The following is a 19,460-nucleotide window of genomic DNA, read 5'->3' as shown; positions in this document are numbered from 1 at the left end:
GTATTCCACCCAAGTTGTACCTGGGATCCGGGTGCAATCTCTGAACCTCTGGCGGTACATCTCGGGCGTGAGGCCGTAGCGGGTGAGGAGGGCAGCCTTCATGTGGTCGTAGGACGACATTTGGTGATCGGGGAGCTGCAGCAGGGCATCACGACCCTCGTTGATGAATCTCCCCCACAGTCCGGCTCCCCAATCACTCCGGTCGATCCGGTGGGAGGTCATTGCGATCTCATAGGCTTTAAACCACTGTTGTATGTCGTCTTCTCGGACATACTCGCGGACCACATCCTTGGGGATGTGAACTTTTTTCTCAATAGGCCCCGGGGTGTGTGGTCGGTCAGGCACCCCCAGTTCCTTATTCTGTTTGCGCAGTTCTATTTCCGCCAGTCGGCGCTCGTGCTCGAGCGTTATTTTTTTCTCTTCCAGCTCTCTTTGTCTCTGCTTTTCTTCTCGTTCCTCTCGAAGCCGCATATGCTCGAGGTTGATTTTCTGTTCAGCTAACTTAAGTTCCCCATCCATCTTGAGTCGTGCCATCTCTTATTCGTGTAATCTGACTCTGTCTCTTTCTCGGATCTCCTCTTGCGAGAGGCCCGTTCCCCGCTCCTCGGGAGCCGTGGCGTTCCCCTCTGGTGTGATGCTGTTTTGGTCTGGAGTGACGCTGCTTTGGTCGGAGGGTCCTGCGACCCCAGTTTCTGTCCATGACTCAAGAGCGCGCTTTAGGTCATCCTTGGTACTCAGGCCGGTGGTAGCAATGCCAAGTTCTATGCAAAATTGTCTCAGTTCGCGGTGGTTGTATTCTTCTAATTTCTCCATTTGGAATTTTTCGGTGGAGCTGCTATCTTTGGTCGACATCGTGCTTTGTCGTGGGGTGAGCTACTCTCTGTACGATTACGCGTTGATTCGGATCGCGCCGCTGGCCACCAATGTTAGAAAAGGTAGATGGACCGGGAGGGTCGGCCGGGGTCAGGAGGAGAGGTCTCCGGGGAGAGCCGTCTCCAGCGATCGTACAGATAAGTAACTTCCCCCCCACAGACAGATATCACACACGGATAAGGTTCAGTGTTCTTTATAAGCACTTATTTAAGGTACGGTTAAATGGTACAAGGAGGTCTGGACTCAGGGGTCCCCTCGATTAGAGTCTCGCAAGGTAGGGAAGGGGGTAGCGGGACAGTCTATTTACCAATCAGGTAGTTCGGATGAGATGATGATGAGCTCACAATCCTCGAGCTTGGTGGTTAGGTGGTATGGGCCGCGGCCGCGCCAGCAGGTCCCGGTGTGGATGGTCGATACAACGGGCCGCGGCAGCGCCAGCAGGTCCCCGGAAGATATACGGTCCGCGGCAGCGCCAGCAGGTCCCGGTGAGGATGGTCGTTACAACGGGCCGCGGCAGCGCCAGCAGGTCCCCGGAAGATCTACGGTCCGCGGCAGCGCCAGCAGGTCCCGGTGAGGATGGTCGTTACAACGGGCCGCGGCAGCGCCAGCAGGTCCCAGGAAGATGAAGGTTGCAGAAGGCCGCGGCAGCGCCAGCAGGCAGGACGATGGTTCACAAGAGCGGGCTACGGCAGCGCCAGTAGACCGTCAGGGTTGAGTTCACTCGGTGTCTCTCGACTCCAGGATACAACTGCCTTCCTGCTCCGGAGCTGCCTCAGTTATAGGGCTGGTGCCCTTTGATGTCCGGACCCTCGCACTTGGAGGTCGGAGGGTCCGGGATGAAGGTGTCCAGACACCCAGCAGGGGGTGGAGCCAGTGCCTGGGGGAGCTGGGGGCGATCGGCACCTGGCGGGGGAGAGCCCTTGACACTTCGTTCTCCCATTGACCTGCCAAGTGGTCCGCTCACCTCCTGGGTGGATGGTGGTGCCGGGATGTCGGGGCCGGCCAGGCCCGGGGTTAGGGTCGAGGGGAGGCCATGCGGCCGCGTGGTGCAGGGCCCAAGATGGCGGCTTGACCTGGCCGGGAAAGCCGGTGGGGCTGGACCCCGTGATGAGTAGGGGTCCGAGGGCAGAGGGTCCGTCGGAAGACGGAGTACAGGTGCTTGTTGCGGGGATATGCCAGGTGGGCCGGAGTTCGGGCCCTGTCGAGCGGGGAGGGAGCAAGCCGTCTGTGGGGCCTGTCCAACACCAGGCATGACTCCGGTGTAATCTAGCTGGTCCGCCTCCCGCGCCAGCATGTCCTGCCAGCGGTGCTTCCACTGGCGCACGGTCCGGTTCACCTTAAAGCAGCGGAGCATCTGCGCCCACACACGCTCCCACCGCAACTTGTGCACCGCCACACCATACCCCTGGAGGATACGTCCTCCCCTCTCCAGCATCAGAGGCAGGTAGCACCGCACCAGCCACAGGAAGCCTCCCAATGCCCCCTCCGACATGCGCCCTGACCTGCCCACCGCCGGCATCTCCACACACCCCAGTTCTCAACCCCAGAATACAAAAAAAAAACAAGAATGACAATAGGAAAAAAAAAACACAACAAACACAACAAGACTGATGACAGTAGAAAGTAATTAAAATGTGAAATAATAAAAAAAACACGTTAGACAGGACACAGCAACACAGCAACACTCCAAACTACACTCTCCACCAGCACAATCCCAAAAACACCTCCTCACTCAGCCAAATCCAACACAATGTGCTCAAAAGAGAAAGTGAAAGTGAATGCCACACACATGGAGACAGGAAGCAGGCATACATCACTTCCTGTGTGTTAGAGGCATTTTTTGTACAAAGCGACAAGAAGCTGCACGCTAAGGGGCCGCTAATGTACTCTGGCTGATACTGTAATGTGTATGCGACCCGTTTTCATAAAAAGCGATCATAATCTGAACGCTAAGGGGCCGCTGATGTCATGAGGCTGAATACATGCGATCAGAATCTGCACGCTAAGGGCCCGCTAATGTCAATTATGCTTACTGTAATGTGTATGCGTACAGTTTAATGAAATGCGATCAGAATCTGCACGCTAAGGAGCAGCTAATGTAATCATGCAGCACACATGCGACCAGAATCTGCACGCTAAGGGCCCGCTAATGTCCATATGCTTACTGTAATGTGTATGCTTACAGTTTAATGAAATGCGATCAGAATCTGCATGCTAAGAGGCAGCTAATGTAATCATGCAGCATACATGCAAACAGAATCTGCACGCTAAGGGCCCACTAATGTCCATATGCTTACTGTAATGTGTATGCGTACAGTTTAATGAAATACGATCAGAATCTGCACGCTAAGGGGCAGCTAATGTAATCATGCAGAATACATGCGAACAGAATCTGCACGCTAAGGGCCCGCTAATGTCCATATGCTTACTGTCATGTGTATGCGGCATGTTTTGTTGTTTTCAATGGGTTTCTTCAAGCTAAGAGGCTGCTACTGGCCTGATGCTGATACCGTATTGGAGAGTGTGTCCAGCCATGTCCTTTTAAATGCGCGGGGGATATATCATCTTGTTTGCGATGAGAATCTCAAGGCCCGGAATTTATATAGCAATGATGGACATTCAGGCCAAAACTCTGGTCACTGCACAATAATACAATGTGAAGATAGGTTTGCACAATGAAGGCCGACTCCATTTGTGGGTTACCTATTTTTATAGGAAGGCAGGCTAATGTGGCCAACCCAGCTTGCTGGCTACATCCGGATGTCGGACGTGCAAGCATTGTGGGCATTTACACAGCGTTTAAGCCACCACCCGGAGACCGGACGCATACCGGAAGAGCAAACAAGCCACTAAGAGCATATACCATTTTCAAAAGAATAAGCATGTAAAACAGAGAAGTGAAACAATCATGAACAAGGGAGAAAAGACACCCCTCACCCAATAACCCTCCCACAACCCCACCTTCCGCACTAGTTGCAGCCTACCTAGATGATAGTAAGCATACACAATATGTGTGGAAGGGAGCCCCCTCGTCACTCCACTGGGTGAACAGCGGAAGATGATTGCTCCATCGGTGGAATGCGTCAGACCTGCAAGTACTTTGGGCATGTGAATTCCCTCATATCTCTCGACAATGAAATCACAAAGGGGCAACACGGAGTGGCAAAATCTCTCACCCTTCCCTCTGCAGCCCGAGACAGGCGCTCCCGAGCTAATAGGTTCCTTAGACGTAACCAGGACAGGAGCCCTGGAACTGCCACTGTACCCCACTGTGCTAGGATAACCGGCCTGTCCGCCAGCAACGCTGGGACTATTTGCCTACCCCTGAGGGATGTTATTGAGAAGGCCTTCGGATGTGAGAGGCCAAGGAGAGTGTACTCCGGTGCGCTGGGCATTGCAATGTTGCACACTGTATCTATGTTATCTAAGGACTCACACCACTATCTCTACAATTGTGGACAATGCCAGAGTAAGTGCACGAGGGTACCAGTCATCCAGCATCCCCGACAGCATCGATCTGGCTGGCTTTTATACCAGACATGTAGTTGCACAGGGGTGAAACAACAATGAGAGCCAACCTTGTAGGGGGTTCCAGCCCCCGCTACACTGTGCGCAGTGTGGTGTGCGCAATACAGGATACGTTCCCATTCCTTGGTTTAAATTGGCCTCCACAGCTACATTTCCAACAAAACCTGCACTTTAGTGCACTGACCACTCAGACTGGTGAGAAGCATTTCGTACAGCTCAGATAGGAGGGAATGTTTGTCCTCCATACGCGCTAACCACTTTGCATATGACGTAACCAACGTAGAGTCCAGTGACCCAGTGTTTATTTGACATTATGAATACACAACAGCAGCGGGAAATTCATAATCCTGTATGGGCCACAGATATGGCACATGCCCTTCTAGATCAAAGATAGACCCACAGGGCCCGATTCACAGAACTAACTTAAGACAAAATCCTAAACTTACTACCATTTTGGTTTTCACAGAAGGCACTTACTCATTTTGGTATTCACAGAAGATACTTACTCACTTCGGTATTCACAGAAGTTAGGAGTCCTAAATTTAGGACTACTAAATTGAGAAAAATCCTAATTTTAAGACTTTCGGTATTCACAGTAGGCATTTAGGAGTCCTAAAGTTAGGAGTCCTAACTATACTACTACTAAACTGAGAAAAATCCTAATTTTAAGACTTTCGGTATTCACAGAAGGCATTTAGGAGTCCTAAAGTTAGGACTCCTAACTTCTGTGAATACCGAAATGAGTAAGTGCCTTCTGTGAATACCAAAATGAGTAAGTGCCTTCTGTGAATACCAAAATGAGTAAGTGCCTTCTGTGAATACCAAAATGGTAGTAAGTTTAGGATTTTGTCTTAACTTAGTTCTGTGAATCGGGCCCTATGCTTTTGCAGCCCTGTTTTTGACAGCGATGGAATATCGCTGATTCCTGATCCGGGGGCAAGTCCGGGTTATCCACGCTGTAGTCTGTCGGTGAGGGGATAAAGACCCACCCCTTCCATACTGCCACCCTGTCCAAGACCTTGTGGGTGGGCGCCTTAACCGGCAAAGAGAACAAGCCCCTGGGCCAGTGCTTATGGGCTAGCCACAGTTAGATCCAGATGTTTTTGCCCGCCACAGACTGGTTCATGAAGTTCCATTGCTTCTCCCATAGCAGCCTATTCCATTCCATTCAACTATATATCAGAGGCATGTGGCTTGTTAGTAGCCACCAATGAGGGGCAATCCCAGGCAACCTTGAATTTTCAGCCGTGTAAGCTGCACATGTGGGAGGCAAGTCCGCTTGCCCTCCCTGACAGACTTAGTTATAATGGCTTGCAATTGTGTGAGTGCACGGGGGTGGGACACCATGTGTCCAAATTGACATACTTCGGAAATGCGTGGAAGACTCTACATTTTCACTCCCGCAATGCCTCGAAACCATGTGAGGCTCAGTTTTGAGCAGGCATCCAGCGCCTCATCCGTCTCATCCAACAGTGTTGGATAATTGAGCTTTGCTGTTCAGGCAAGAGTCGGAGCACGTTGTAGGCCCAGGTACTGTGTATCTCCCTGCACCCAACAGAATGGGAATTGTTGTTCCATAGCCAACACTTCCTCAGGGGTATACACTGACTACCTTTTATGATCCAAGACAGTCGACACCTAAAATGGCATGTGACATTACTCATCCCCACATCTTTGTGTAATTTCACAGACATTCATTCAAAAAAGAGATGTGAATTGTAAGGGTACTACTCACCTGGGGTGGTCTGTAGGTGATGAGTATGTGTGCATATCAATCCGACAGTAAGGGTGGGCATGATGTGCCCTACTCACACGTGCGACTAACAAAGCGCTGTGGGGGAGTGGGAGTGCAGCTCCACCTCAGCCAAATAGCCATGTCTTGTCGTTCCGCATGTAAGCATGCTGGGTGTGAGATTGTTGGAAGTTGACTTTCATCTCGTCCATGGCTTTGCTTGAGGCATAGGTGGCAGCTCTCCCTCTGCCTTGTGATTTTCCGATCCCGGTCGAGTCTGCAAGGGCAAGGTTGTCAGAGCAGCAGTTCCTCTTGGGGATGTTGAGGTTGACTCTCTCGTGGATGTCTTTGTGGCTGATGATGTGTAGTGAATTGAATGTGTGTGTGAGTAGTTAGTGGCTTACTTTCTCCTTTTTGGTGCTACATTGGATGTTCTGTATGTGTTGCCTCTTGTGTTTGGGATGTGGGTTTCTGAAGACCGGTGTGTCTGCAGCTTTCAGGCTGTGTTATAACTTGTGTAGTGGTGTTTTGTATCTCCCTGCGTAGATTTTGTTGCAGTAGTCCAGTCTGCTCGGGATGAGTGCTTTTGTGCCAATTTTAATGCATCCTGGGGTTATCCGTTGTGATGGATTAGGTTCGGTCTGTAGACAGCTGCAGCATGCAATGGAGTAGATCTGGCTGGGCAGGATGATGGTGGATTTGGGATGATGCCAAACTTGCGTGCATGCTCTGTCAGTGAGGGCGGGCTCACAAGGGCAGACAACCACCAGAGGTTGTCCCATGCAGATGTGGATGGAGCGGAGATGAGGAGGTCAGTCTTCTCACAGTTGATCTTTATGCCGAGGTGTGTCATCCAATCTGCTAGTTCTGACGTTCATTCCTGGGAGCTGGCTTTTGTGTCTTCTGCGTTGTTCGTGAGGGGGAGGGGGAGCTGTGTGTGATGATATGCTTACCCCGTGCTGTCTAGCAATGGCAGTGAGTGGGGACATGTGCATATAGCAAAACGTGTGTCTTAGTGACGCTCCATGTTGTACTCCAGGAGAGGGTTTTTCCTCGTATCCCCTAGTGGTGGTGTCTGGCAAGTGGTGTGTGGTGTGTGAGAGGGTGTTTGTGGCTGCATAGAGGTGTAGTAAGATGTGTTGTCCACAATGTGACACAGGTCAAGTGGATGCATATTTAAGCATTGTCAGCATGGTGTACGTTCTTGGTGCTGTGCTTGATACCCAAACAAGACTGGGAGTGGTCCATGATGGAGTTCTCTTCAATGTAGCCAGTCAGCTGGGCGTTTATGTGTCTCTCAGTGACATTGTCCACCACGGGGTGCAGGGAGATGGACAGATAGTTCGTCTTGTCTGTTGGGTCATACTGCCAATGAGCTGATTTGTTCACAGTAGAGACCGGTCTTGACGGTCTTCATGAAGGTGTCCAGAGATGGTGTGCATGTGAGCTCTGCTGGTGGCTCATTCAATGTCTTGGATGCGTGCAGAGATATATTTTCAGGATTGGCACCATTTCACACCCACTTTTCACATTTGCACCCAATTTAGGACCCATATTTCCGAATTGAGCCACATTCTACACCCACTTCTCAGATTTGAGCAACATTCCACGCCCAATTTTCTCATTTGTCCTGAAAATGTAACACCAAATTAACCATGAAATTCATTATTTGGCACTTACAAACCCATACATTTCAATTTTTAATGATAAGTACACCCCGTGAATCGTGATTTGCATGCTATTTGACACAACCTTTGATGAATTGAGTGCCAGATTTTACTCCTTGTAAAGTCAAGTTGTGCACGATTGACACCCTATTAACTCTCTGTGATGATGAAACATACACACCAGGATTTTCTTTTTGGACTCTTACTTGCAATTATTGTACATTGGTAACATTTCATAGTGATATACTGAGGCAGGAAAGTAACTTGCAGACAGGGTATGCGTGTTGAGTTTGTTTATTGTCACAAACAGTTCTTGAGGTAAGTTTACATATACATGTCTTTGTTTTTGTCAGTCACAATGTGATGTGCTCAAGTGAAATAATTGTTCATTATCCTGTCCCTTCGGACAATTCCAGCAGCATTGGCAGTGGTGTGTGGGCCACCTCGTTGATCTTCGTCATCATCTTGGTCATCGGCCGGTGCTGCAGGCACTTCCATCCAGGGAGCATTTGTGCGGACACAAATGTTGTGCAATACACAACATGCTAGTATTATTTTGTTGACCATTTCTGGGCTGTACAGCAGTTTGCCACCTGTAATGCCCAGGCAACGGAAATGTGACTTGAGCACGCCAAATGTACGCTCCACGATCCCACATGTGCGTCGATGTGCAGCATTGTACTGCCTCTGTGCCTGGGTGGTGGGGTTTCGTATTGGTGTCATCATCCACGGGCAGAGAGCATATCCTTGATCACCTATGAGATGTAATAGGGAGATGTGTACATGATTCATTAGGCATACTATGTTGGCAGTGTTGACATATTTTGCGATTGGTCTTTTTGCTATTTTTTGACTTAGGTTAGACATGTGTTGCTTCTGGCTATTTTGCGGCATCAATGCTGAGTACATTGCCTCAGTGTTGATCCTCCAACCATCCTTTTTGCTGGTGTTTGCTGCACGGTTGCATAAGTGTCACTACAAGTGTCCAAAATGGGAATGATACCTGCACAAAAACCACAGACACCAACAGGCATTCTGGCTCTCCTAACATCTAGCCATGGCGGCACTGATCCACACTCGTTGCAGTCACCGCCATGTGAATGTTCAAATGACATAGACCACACATGGCACAGCTGACATTCAGACATGCATCTCCTGCTGATGGCAGACCTGTGACACCACACAAGCCACGCAATTGTATGTCCAGAGCTAAAACGGAGGAACAGACCACAGCCACCTCACCTGCAGGGCCCACTGGGGACAGTGAAGGTTGGCACACACCATCAACAATAACTTGTGACACAACGTAAACTTCATGGCCTGCGTCATCTGTCACTAGCAGAGCATTAGACTCACATGACACAACTTCTCACAATCATTTTCACTATGTGGTTTATTCGACAAGATCAGACTGTCCACACACTTCCCCATGCTGATACACATGGCATGGCTCAGCTTTGCACACTTCTTAGCATTTGTCATTGTTTAGCATTTGACCTATCTATTTCAACACATTGGCTGAATAGACATCCACTTACTCATCGGCCAACCACATGACACACCATATCACAGGGGTGAGATTGAGAAATATGTGTGGCAGAGTGAGAGTGGAGATGCTACTAGACACCATCAACAGCAGCACCAACAACACTGTAGTCAACACCAATGGCGCTGTATGGTGGTTTCATGACACATTTTACGGCCTATGCATGCACATTTGCCACACTCTGCACTTCCTACAATCAAAGTGCATTGTCACAACCTTGGTCACGACAGACCGCAGACTTGACACACTGATTGTACATGTGTGAGTACTTGTGAAACGTTGGCTCACCCTAATAGGTCACCGGCAACAAGAACTGCAACATGAGCATCTTCATCAACCATGCGACCACACACCGGACTGGGATACCAGTCCGGATGACTTTAATAAGGTAAATGGATAGCCAGGTACTGGGGGTTACTCTACACCATGGGTACTCACATACTTTCTCTCTGGTCCCAAATTTGCTGTGTGGTTTGTGTCACTGTGCCACACGGGTGGGGGTGGGGTCAGTGGGGAAGGGGGCAGGGCTAGTGAGTAAGGGAACTGACCATGTGGTTGGACACAGGCCCCTGGTGCGGACACCCTCGGTCACTGAGCCACCAGACCTGGTATACACACATCTCTCGCTCTCTTTCTCTCTCTCTCCCTCTCTTTCTCTCTCTCTGCCTCCCTCTCTCTGTCTCCCTCCCCCGCTCTGTCTCTCCCTCCCTTGCTCTATCTCTCCCTCCCTCTGTCTCCCTCCCTCGGTCGCCCTCGGTCTCCCTCCCTCTGTCGCCCTCATCCCTCTGTCTCCATCCCTCTATCTCCCTCCCTGTGTCTCTTTGCCTCTCTCTCCCTCTGTCACCCTCTGTCACCTCCCCCCCTGGCAGCCTGGACTGGGACAGCTTCCTGGGCACACACACACAGCCACTCCCCAGTACTTCACAGGTCTTTCATGGACCATTTACTTCTTAACTAGTTTTTGTTATATTTCACCTCTTGGTGCACATGGTGCACATGCATCTCCACTCTGACTATCGCTGGACTCGCACATCCCCCATGGTGCAGAGTCTCTCGGAGTCCGCGCTGTTGCGGCAGTGTTTAGTGGCACTCTTATGAAATCTGCAGACATGGCACACAGGTACAATGTCTGCAAGGTCCCCGGCCCAACAAGAAAGTCTTGCCAGGCCGCTGGCAGCACGTGGGCCATACTATGAGTAGCCGTGCTCTACACAGTGGAGCCTGTATACCTCATCCTCGTACACAATACATCAACATGTGCCCATGAATTTTGTGCACCCCCCCAATCAGTACCTAGGCAATGTATTTACATCCTCCCTCTAGATGGGTCAACATGATTGTGTTTTTTGTGCATGTGGTGTGTTCAGTTGGTACTTACCGACAAGCAATGCATTTCCGTATATGCCATCCTGGAAGCGCTGGTTTATGATGCATTGTCGGAAGATGAATGCATCATGCACACTCCCTGGAAATTTGGCAACGACATTTGTGAACAGTCCGCGGTGGTCCACTATTGCCTGCACATTCATTGAATGGGTGTGCTTCCTGTTGCAGTAGATGTGTTCGCTGTCCACAGGGGGCACAAATGGTACATGTGTGCAGTCAATTGCACCGATCACCTGTGGTATGCCAGCAATGGCATGGAATCCTTGTTTGATGGCAATCTGCTCCTGCACAGTGTTGGGGAAGTATAGGTGCTAAGGAATCAGGCTGAGTATGGCATCCAAGACCGTGGGGAGGAAGGTTGAGAAGGATGCCTGTGATACGCCACCGACTCTGGCTGTTGTTGGTTGGAATGTCCCAGAGGCCAGGAAGTGCAGCACAGCGAGCAGTTTTGTCTGCGGAGGGATATTGGTTGTCCGCTGTGTTGGTGGCGTCAGCCTGTGGGCAATGAGGGTCAGGATGTGCTGGATGGATGTCCTTTTGAGCCTGTAGTGGGCTACGACATCCTCTGGCCTTAAGTCTATGAGGTAGACACGTCTGCGCAGTGAGCGCTGTCTTCTTCGTCGCTGCATGGGTGGTGGTGGTCCTGGTGGTGGTTGCATTGGCAGTGGTTGTTGTTGTTGCTGCATTGGTGGGACTCCAAGCTGCATGATTACTATCTTCATGGCTTCTGTGGCTGTTCTGGGAAGGCTCGGGCCAACTCTCCCTTATATACACCCACTTATCTCCAGTTTAAAAGTCAGGTTTTTATCAGGTGTTAAAAACTGGAGTTAGCGGGAGTTAGCGTGCATTTTTTTGTAGCTAAGCGTTTTGGAGATAACCTTGTTAATAGGGAGCAGCTGTGTTAGCGACTTTTTTCGTGAGATTTCAGTCAGGAACGCCTACCTTGCATGTCATTAGCGATAATTATCGCTGGTTTGAACGGCGATAAAAATCCGGTCGCTATCGCCAAAAAAGTAACGCTAACAGGGGTTAGCGTCTCCTTGTTGATAAGGCGATAAAATTATCGCCGCCTTGTTGATATGCCCCTATGTTTTTTAAGTTCGTAAACCCTGAAACTCCCAGAGATTAAAATGAGCAATACACATGGAGCGCTTTCACTCCGCCGGCTGCTGTCTCCAGTCCCCTACGTCACAAAAGGAAAGCACTGACAAAAGCTGCCGGGTGGTGTTCCACTCCAGAAAGCGCTCTTAGATGCCGCTGTCAAGTGTTGTAAACACTCATGAAAGCTTCTGAAAATGTGAACAATTATGAACATAATATTGTCAGCTTTCAATCTGACCTGCTGAAGTGTCATCTAACAAATGAAGGGCTACAATACCTCTCTTAAAGGGGTCAGTCGGGGACAAAACATCACCGGCGAAGCATTCAGTGATGCCAGTCCACTGGAAAACGGGCAACGACGCCGGAAGTAGTAGCAGCAGCAACAACGTGGGTGGGGGAACGGGAGGCAATCAACAACGGGCAAGCAACAAAAGGCAAATAAGAAACCAGGTGGCGACAGTGAACCAAGGGGTGTTTGAGTCACAGCGTGAGCAGCGAACGGGCTCTAATTAAATTGAATAAATTGATTTAATCTGTGCTTCATCCATGTTCCACTTGAAGGAACGTAACTGACGCATATCCTGTGTGGCCCAATTAAATGGCAGCAAAGAATAGTGAAGATGGAACTAACCAATGGTAAGTGATGGGCGGGCTCCAGTCCAAGCCCTTTCCTGTATCCAATACCCCTCGCAGCAACTGTGCATGTCTGCTGTTAAGCGAGAATTAAAAGTTTACTTAAGGGAATAAAACATATTTATGCAGGTAGATCTGAAATTCTGGTATCAGTAAACTACATAATGCCCAAACCTTTCTGTTGCAGCTCAGAAGTCCGATGTCACAGGAAGACTTAACCGGGTCTGGCAACTTAAAGATAGCTCCTTCTTAGCTTTAGCTCAGGAAAAGAGTAGAGCGCTGTTTTCTTTTTTGAAAATCAGGAAGTGTAAACTTATTGAAATAATTCTGATAATATTGTGAAGCTTGTGGTTGGTTGCCTGGTGAAGCTGTTTTCGTTTGATGTGTCTGCTGTTATGGCAGAACTGAGGCTGGCAGTAACCTGTTCATGCTCTGCTTACTACCAAACTTCCTACCAAACTTGCTAGCAAAATAGCAAATGGTATCAACATCTGAAGAATGAAAGCCACAGTGGCCCTGAGATTTGGCTCGCAAGTGACCTTCTGTCCCAGCTTTTTGATTTGAACCTTCAAACATGAGTTTAGTGGAGCATGTCTGGGGTTCCCGGTACCTGGTTGACATGCCTGGGGTACACCGGTACCTTATTGACATGCCTGGGGTGCTCTGGTACATGGTTGACATGCCTGGGGTGAACTAGTACATGGTTGACATGCCTGGTGTGCACAGGTACATGGTTGACATGCCTGGGGTGCACTGGTACATGGTTGACATGTCTGGGGTGCACCGGTACATGGTTGACATCCCTGGGGTGCACCGGTACGTGGTTGACATGCCTAGGGTGCACCAGTACATGGTTCACATACCTGGGGTGCACCGTTACCTGGTTGACATGCCTGGGGTGCACCTGTACATGGTTGACATGCAATGGTTGACATGCCTGGGGTGCACCGGTACATGGTTGACATGCAATGGTTGACATGCCTGGGGTGCACCGGTACATGGTTGACATTCCTGGAGTGCACAAGTACATGGATTGGCATGCCTGGGGTGCACCGGTACATGGTTGACATCCCTGGGGTGCACTGGTACATGGTTGACATGCCTGGGGTGCACCGGTACATGGTTGACATGCCTGGGGTGCACTGGTCTATGGTTGACATCCCTGGGGTGCACTGGTACATGGTTGACATGCCTGGGGTGCACCGGTACATGGTTGACATGCCTGGGGTGCACCGGTACATGGTTGAAATGCCTGGGGTGCACAAATACATGGATTGGCATGCCTGGGGTGCACTGGTACATGGTTGACATGCCTGGGGTGCACTGGTCTATGGTTGACATGCCTGGGGTGCACTGGTACATGGTTGACATGCCTGGGGTGCACCGGTACATGGTTGACATGCCTGGGGTGCACCGGTACATGGTTGAAATGCCTGGGGTGCACAAGTACATGGTTGGCATGCCTAGGGTGCACCGGTACATGGTTGAAATGCCTGGGGTGCACCGGTACATGGTTTGCATACCTGGGGTGAACCAGTACATGGTTGTCATGCCTGGGGTGCTCCGGTACATGGTTGACATGCCTGGGGTGCACTGGTACATGGCTGACATGCCTGGGGTGCACCGGTACATGGTTGACATGCCTGGGGTGCACAAGTATGTGGTTGGAATGCCTGGGGTGCACCGGTAGATGGTTGACATGTCTGGGGTGCACAAGTATATAGTTGACATGCCTGGGGTGCACCTGTACATGGTTGACATGCCCGGGGGTGCACCGATACATGTTGGACATGCCTGAGGTGCACCTGTACATGTTGCTTGGGGTGCACTAGTACATGGTTGACATGTCTGGGGTTCCCCGGTACCTGGTTGACATGCCTGGGAAGCACTTGTACATGCTTGACATGCCTGGGGTGCACCAGTACATGGTTGACATGCCTGGGGTGCACCTGTACATGGTTGAGATGCCTGGGGTGCACCGGTACATGGTTGACATGCCCGGGGGTGCACCGGTACATGGTTGACATGCCTGGGGTGCACCTGTACATGTTGCCTGGGGTGCACCTGTACATGGTTGACATGCCTGGGGTGCACTGGTACATGATTGACATGTCTGGGGTTCCCCGGTACCTGGTTGGCATGCCTGGGGTGCACTGGAATATGATTGACATGCCTGGGGTGCAACAGTACATGATTGACATACCTGAGGTGCACAAGCACATGGTTGGCATGCCTGGGGTGCATAGGTACATGGTTGACATGCCTAGGGTGCACCGGTACATGGCTGACATGCTGGGGGTGCATAAGTACATGGTTGACATGCCTGGGGTGCACAGGTACATGGTTGCCATGCCTGGGGTGCAACAGTACATGGTTGGCATGCCTGGGGTGCCCAAGTACATAGTTGACATGCCTGGGGTGCATCGGTACATGGTTGACATGCCTGGGGTGCACATGTACATGGTTGGTTTGCCTGGGGTGCACAGGTACATGGTTGACATGCTCGGGGGTGCACCGGTACATGGTTGACATGCCTGGGGTGCACCTGTGGATGGTTGACATGCCTGGGGTGCACTGGTACATGATTGACATGTCTGGGATTCCCCCGTACCTGGTTGATATGCCTGGGGTGCACCGGTACATGGGTGACATGCCTGGGGTGCGCCGGTACATGGTTGACATGCCTGGGGTGCACCGGTACATAGTTGACATACCTGGGGTGCACCGGTTCATGGTTGACATGCCTGGGGTGCACAAGTACATGTTTGGCATGCCTGAGGTGCCCAAGTACATGGTTGACATGCCTGTGGTGCACCGGTACATGGTTGGCATGCCTGGGGTGTACCGGTACATGGTTGAAATATAGGGTGCACCGGTACCTAGTTGACATGCCTGGGGTGCACCTGTTCATGGTTGACATGCCTGGGGTGCACGGTACATGGTTGACATGCCTGGGGTGCACCGGTACATGGTTGGCATGCCTGGGGTGCACCGGTACACCGGTACATGGTTGACATGCCTGGGGTGCACCGGTACATGGATGGCATGCCTGGGGTGCACCGGTACATGGTTGCCATGCTTGGGGTGCACCGGTACATGGTTGACATGCCTGGGGTGCACAAGTACATGGTTGGCATGCCTGGGGTGCACAGGTACATTGTTGATATGCCTGGGGTGCACCAATACATGGTTGACACGTGTGGGGTGCACAAGTACATGGTTGGCATGCCTGGGGTGTACTAGAACATGGTTGGCCTGCCTGGGGTGCACCGATACATGTCTGACAACAGGTTTTCACACCCGGATCTTTCAATGCAATTTTGAAAGGCAGAGTGCTAAGCATTACCCTAAAAATTCGGAAAAGAGTTAAATATTAAGAAAGAAAAATATATTTAATTTCAATATATTGTTTAAATCTAGTATTTACCATTAAATTATTTTAATTATTATTGTTTTCATTTAGGGTTGCCTTTTTTTTACATTAAATAGTGTTGTCACATGTCGTGAAAGCAGCGACAAAAACATGAAGTAAGGATGGTTTAAGTGACACACTTCCAGTAGATTCCACTTCGTACCTTCAGCCTGGACCAAACTAGAGGATGCTGCAGGGTTGAGGGTGGGGCAGAGGTCACCCTGTGATGCCAATGTGCATCAAAAGGCGGGTGATGTCACTTCCGGTGCCTCTGAAATGCCGTTAGGCATACTCATGAAGTGAGGCCCTTGCCTGAAGGGGGTAGTGCAGCATGGACAGACAGGGCAGACCACATACAGTGTGAAGGTAAATTAGAGTGTGGTATGACTGCGGTGGGGTGGAGGCTGGCCCAGGAGGGGAGGACAGAGCAGACCTGTCATGCGTGACACGGTAGACAAGAGCAGTCTGCATAAAACTTTGTGTTCCCAGCAATCTTTAGGGGATAAAACTTTACAAGGGCGGCTCCTCCATTTGAGCGAAGAAGCGTTGCCCCACAAAGAAAAGCCCCGGCCAGAGCTGGAAAATAAAATGGTAATAAAGCTTATTTATTACGATTTTATTTTCAGCAATCGGCCCTTCCCGAACTGCGTGTCAGGACGGGGTAAGGCGGCTGCTTAGTGGCAGCAGGGGGCTGTGCACTTAAGTTTAAAATGCAAAAGCCAGCTAGACATGCGCATTTCAAACCTCTGTAACTCCGCTGTCTAGGACAGCTGGGTTAGAGTAAGAGCAAGCCTCCAGTGCTCTTAAGAGCACTGAGAGAGCCGGCTCCCACCAATCCTGGCGCATCTCTCATCCTGGTGAGAGCATCGCCAGGATTAGTTAGAGGAGTTGGCTGGATCGCGCATCGGAGCCTGCCTCGAAGAGAGAAGACTGATGGAGGAGGACGTCACCCAGGAAGGTAAGTGTATCTCTTTTTTTGTTTAGTGCCACCTGCCTCACATGCCAGCTACCACTGGATAACAATATGATATGATAGCTCTGGTGATTAATGTACTTACAGGAGAGATCTTAGTTTTGTCCAGTCACAGTTTTGACTCATCATAGCATAGCATATATGGTGAATGTGCCTGCTGCAAAGCACAACATGTAACATGCAGATCACAGATGTAACTTTTTTGTAGATAGCTCAGTGAGTTACTTCTTTTGTCACTGACATCTGTTTGATAATTGCAGTTCATAGGTTACAATCCTTCTAAAAGTCCCGCTCTGGTCAAAGATCTTCAACGCCTCTCTTCTTCAAGATGAGATCTCGGACTGCCTGAAGGCTTGCCTTGTGCTCCCCATTCTCAAAAAACCCACGGCGGACCCTGAAGATCTGAATAACTACCGCCCTATCATTAGCATCCCTACCCTTGCTAAACTCCTGGAGAAATGTGTACACGAACAACTGTGCAAACACATTGAACAATTCCAACTTCTCGACCAATTCCAAACAGGCTTCCGCTCGGGCCACAGCACTCAAACGGCCATCACATATATAGTGGACGATTCTCTCACTCTTCTCAACCAGAATTAAACCTGCCTACTTATACTACTTGATCTCTCATCTGCTTTTGACACTGTCAAACATGACAATCTACTTAACCTCTTGGAATGCAGGATGGGGCTCTCAGGCACGGTCCTTAAATGGTTTGTCTCCTTTCTCAACAACAGAACGGAAAGAGTCAAATCCAATCAAGCTCTATCCAGCGCCAGTCCTTGCACTTTGGGTGTCCCCCAAGGATCCTCTCTCTCCCCCACGCTCTTTAACCTTTTCATTGAACCTTTGACTGTAATCTTCAAAGCATCTAACATTCAATATCACATGTATGCGGATGACACCCAACTTTACATGAAAATATCCTCCCCCGAAGACCTCAAATCTCTCAATGGAACCCGGCAAAAATCCCTAAATTGGCTAACCTCCAACCACCTCAAACTAAACGCCCTCAAAACGGAATTCCTCCTCATCTCACCCACCAAGCAAAGCCCCACTCTGGTGAAATATCTAAGTAACCTCACCGCTCTCAACTGCACACCACTCATAATTGACTCCACGAAATCACTAGTAGTGGTGTTAGATAAGAACCTTAACATGCAAGATCACATCAGAACATCGACCAAAGGAGCGAACTTCCAACTGAGCATCCTAAGAAAACTCAAACCCAACCTTCCCCAAGATGACTTCAAATAAGTGGTTCAAGCACTAGTCATCTCCAGACTAGAATACGGCAGCGCTACTCTATGCGGACTGCCAAAACTCAGCTTAGACCCCCTCAAAGCTTCACTTAATGCGGCAACCAGACTAATCACTGGTTCCAAGAAAACCAACCACATCTCTCCAGACCTTAAATCGCTCAGCTAGCTCCCTTTTGAGGCAAGGATTCACTTAAAAATTGCTTGTATGACCCACAGAGCCCTACACTTCAATACTCCACTCTACCTGAAATACAAGCTTGAACTCTGTGACTGCAACCGGCCTTCAAGGAGTTCCAACACACTGCTCCTTGAGCCGAATAAATTTAAAAAACTGAAAACATACAATCACACATTCTGTGGCATTGCCCGGAGAATCTGGAACTCCTCACCAATGGAAACAAGACTGATTCCATCAACATGTACCTTCAAAAGGGAAGTTAAGGCCCTCCTAATGATCAATGCGCTGAACTAGAAGCTTTTCTCCTACTGCCTCAGATCCTGTTTAGCTGTTCTAGCTACTCACTGACATTTGTCTCCGCCACTTTGTCATTTTGATCCTGCTGTATTTTGCTTTTATTGTTCCTGTTGTACATTGTTTCTCTTTCGTTCTTTTCGCCTACAGCATCGTCCTTTCTCTCCCGCAAACCGTATGTAAAGCGCTCTGATACCCGCTTGGGTCATGTTCGCACTATACAAAACTTTAAAAATAAATAAATAAATAATAGAGGACAGTGAGCTATGAACTGACATCAAAGCACTTCATGCAACTGCAAGGCATGCGTTTCGAGCTTTATTGTTTGTTTCTCAATATTTGGTTACTCTAAGATTGCTCATAAGTGTTCCTTTGGGTAGTAATACATTTTTATTAGTACAGACAACAACACACTGCGCTACAATTTAAATCCTGAGTTTAAATCCTAGGATGCTTGTTTCCGGTCCAGGGAAGACATGGCCTGGCAGTTCGGGCTGGACTGTTCCCATGAGGCACAGGGTCAGACTGATTTGCATATGGCCATGTGTGAACTGGGGTGGTGGAGTGAGCTAAAGAATGATGATGGATTAAACCCAGATCAGTTGACTGGGGGTGAGTGTTTGATTTGCTCAAACGCTCCGTCCATCATTTCCTTTGGTTTTTGCTTTGTTCGCCATAAGTTGGCAGGGTATGCCCAGACGTGGGTCCCTTGCTCACTTTGCCACTGGATTCAAGATAGCCTGGCTGATGAGGGTTATGAACCCGAAACCGGTCCTAGGATGCTTGTTTCCGGTCCAGGGAAGACATGGCCTGGCAGTTCGGGCTGGACTGTTCCTATGAGGCACAGGGTCAGACTGATATGCATATGGCCA

The 19,460-nt window shown here is 49.7% G+C and overlaps 1 protein-coding gene and 1 long non-coding RNA gene across 2 annotated transcripts in view; one reads left to right on the top strand and one right to left on the bottom strand.

The window, feature by feature from the left end:
- GLP1R (glucagon like peptide 1 receptor) overlaps positions 1-19,460 on the top strand; it is a 1,134,570-nt gene that overhangs the window by 226,389 nt on the left and 888,721 nt on the right. The window lies entirely within an intron of this gene.
- Positions 8,142-19,460, bottom strand: part of LOC146813754 (uncharacterized) — a 90,149-nt gene continuing 78,830 nt past the window's right edge. The window contains exon 4 of the long non-coding RNA XR_014962434.1: positions 8,142-8,555. This is a non-coding gene — a long non-coding RNA (uncharacterized LOC146813754). The remainder of the gene's footprint in view (positions 8,556-19,460) is intronic.

The sequence above is a fragment of the Triturus cristatus genome, chromosome 6 (assembly GCF_964204655.1).
Source record: "Triturus cristatus chromosome 6, aTriCri1.1, whole genome shotgun sequence".
Classification (NCBI taxonomy): domain Eukaryota; kingdom Metazoa; phylum Chordata; class Amphibia; order Caudata; family Salamandridae; genus Triturus; species Triturus cristatus.
The sequence above is the reverse complement of the archived record's forward strand: the minus strand, read 5'-3'. Positions and strand labels throughout refer to the sequence as shown.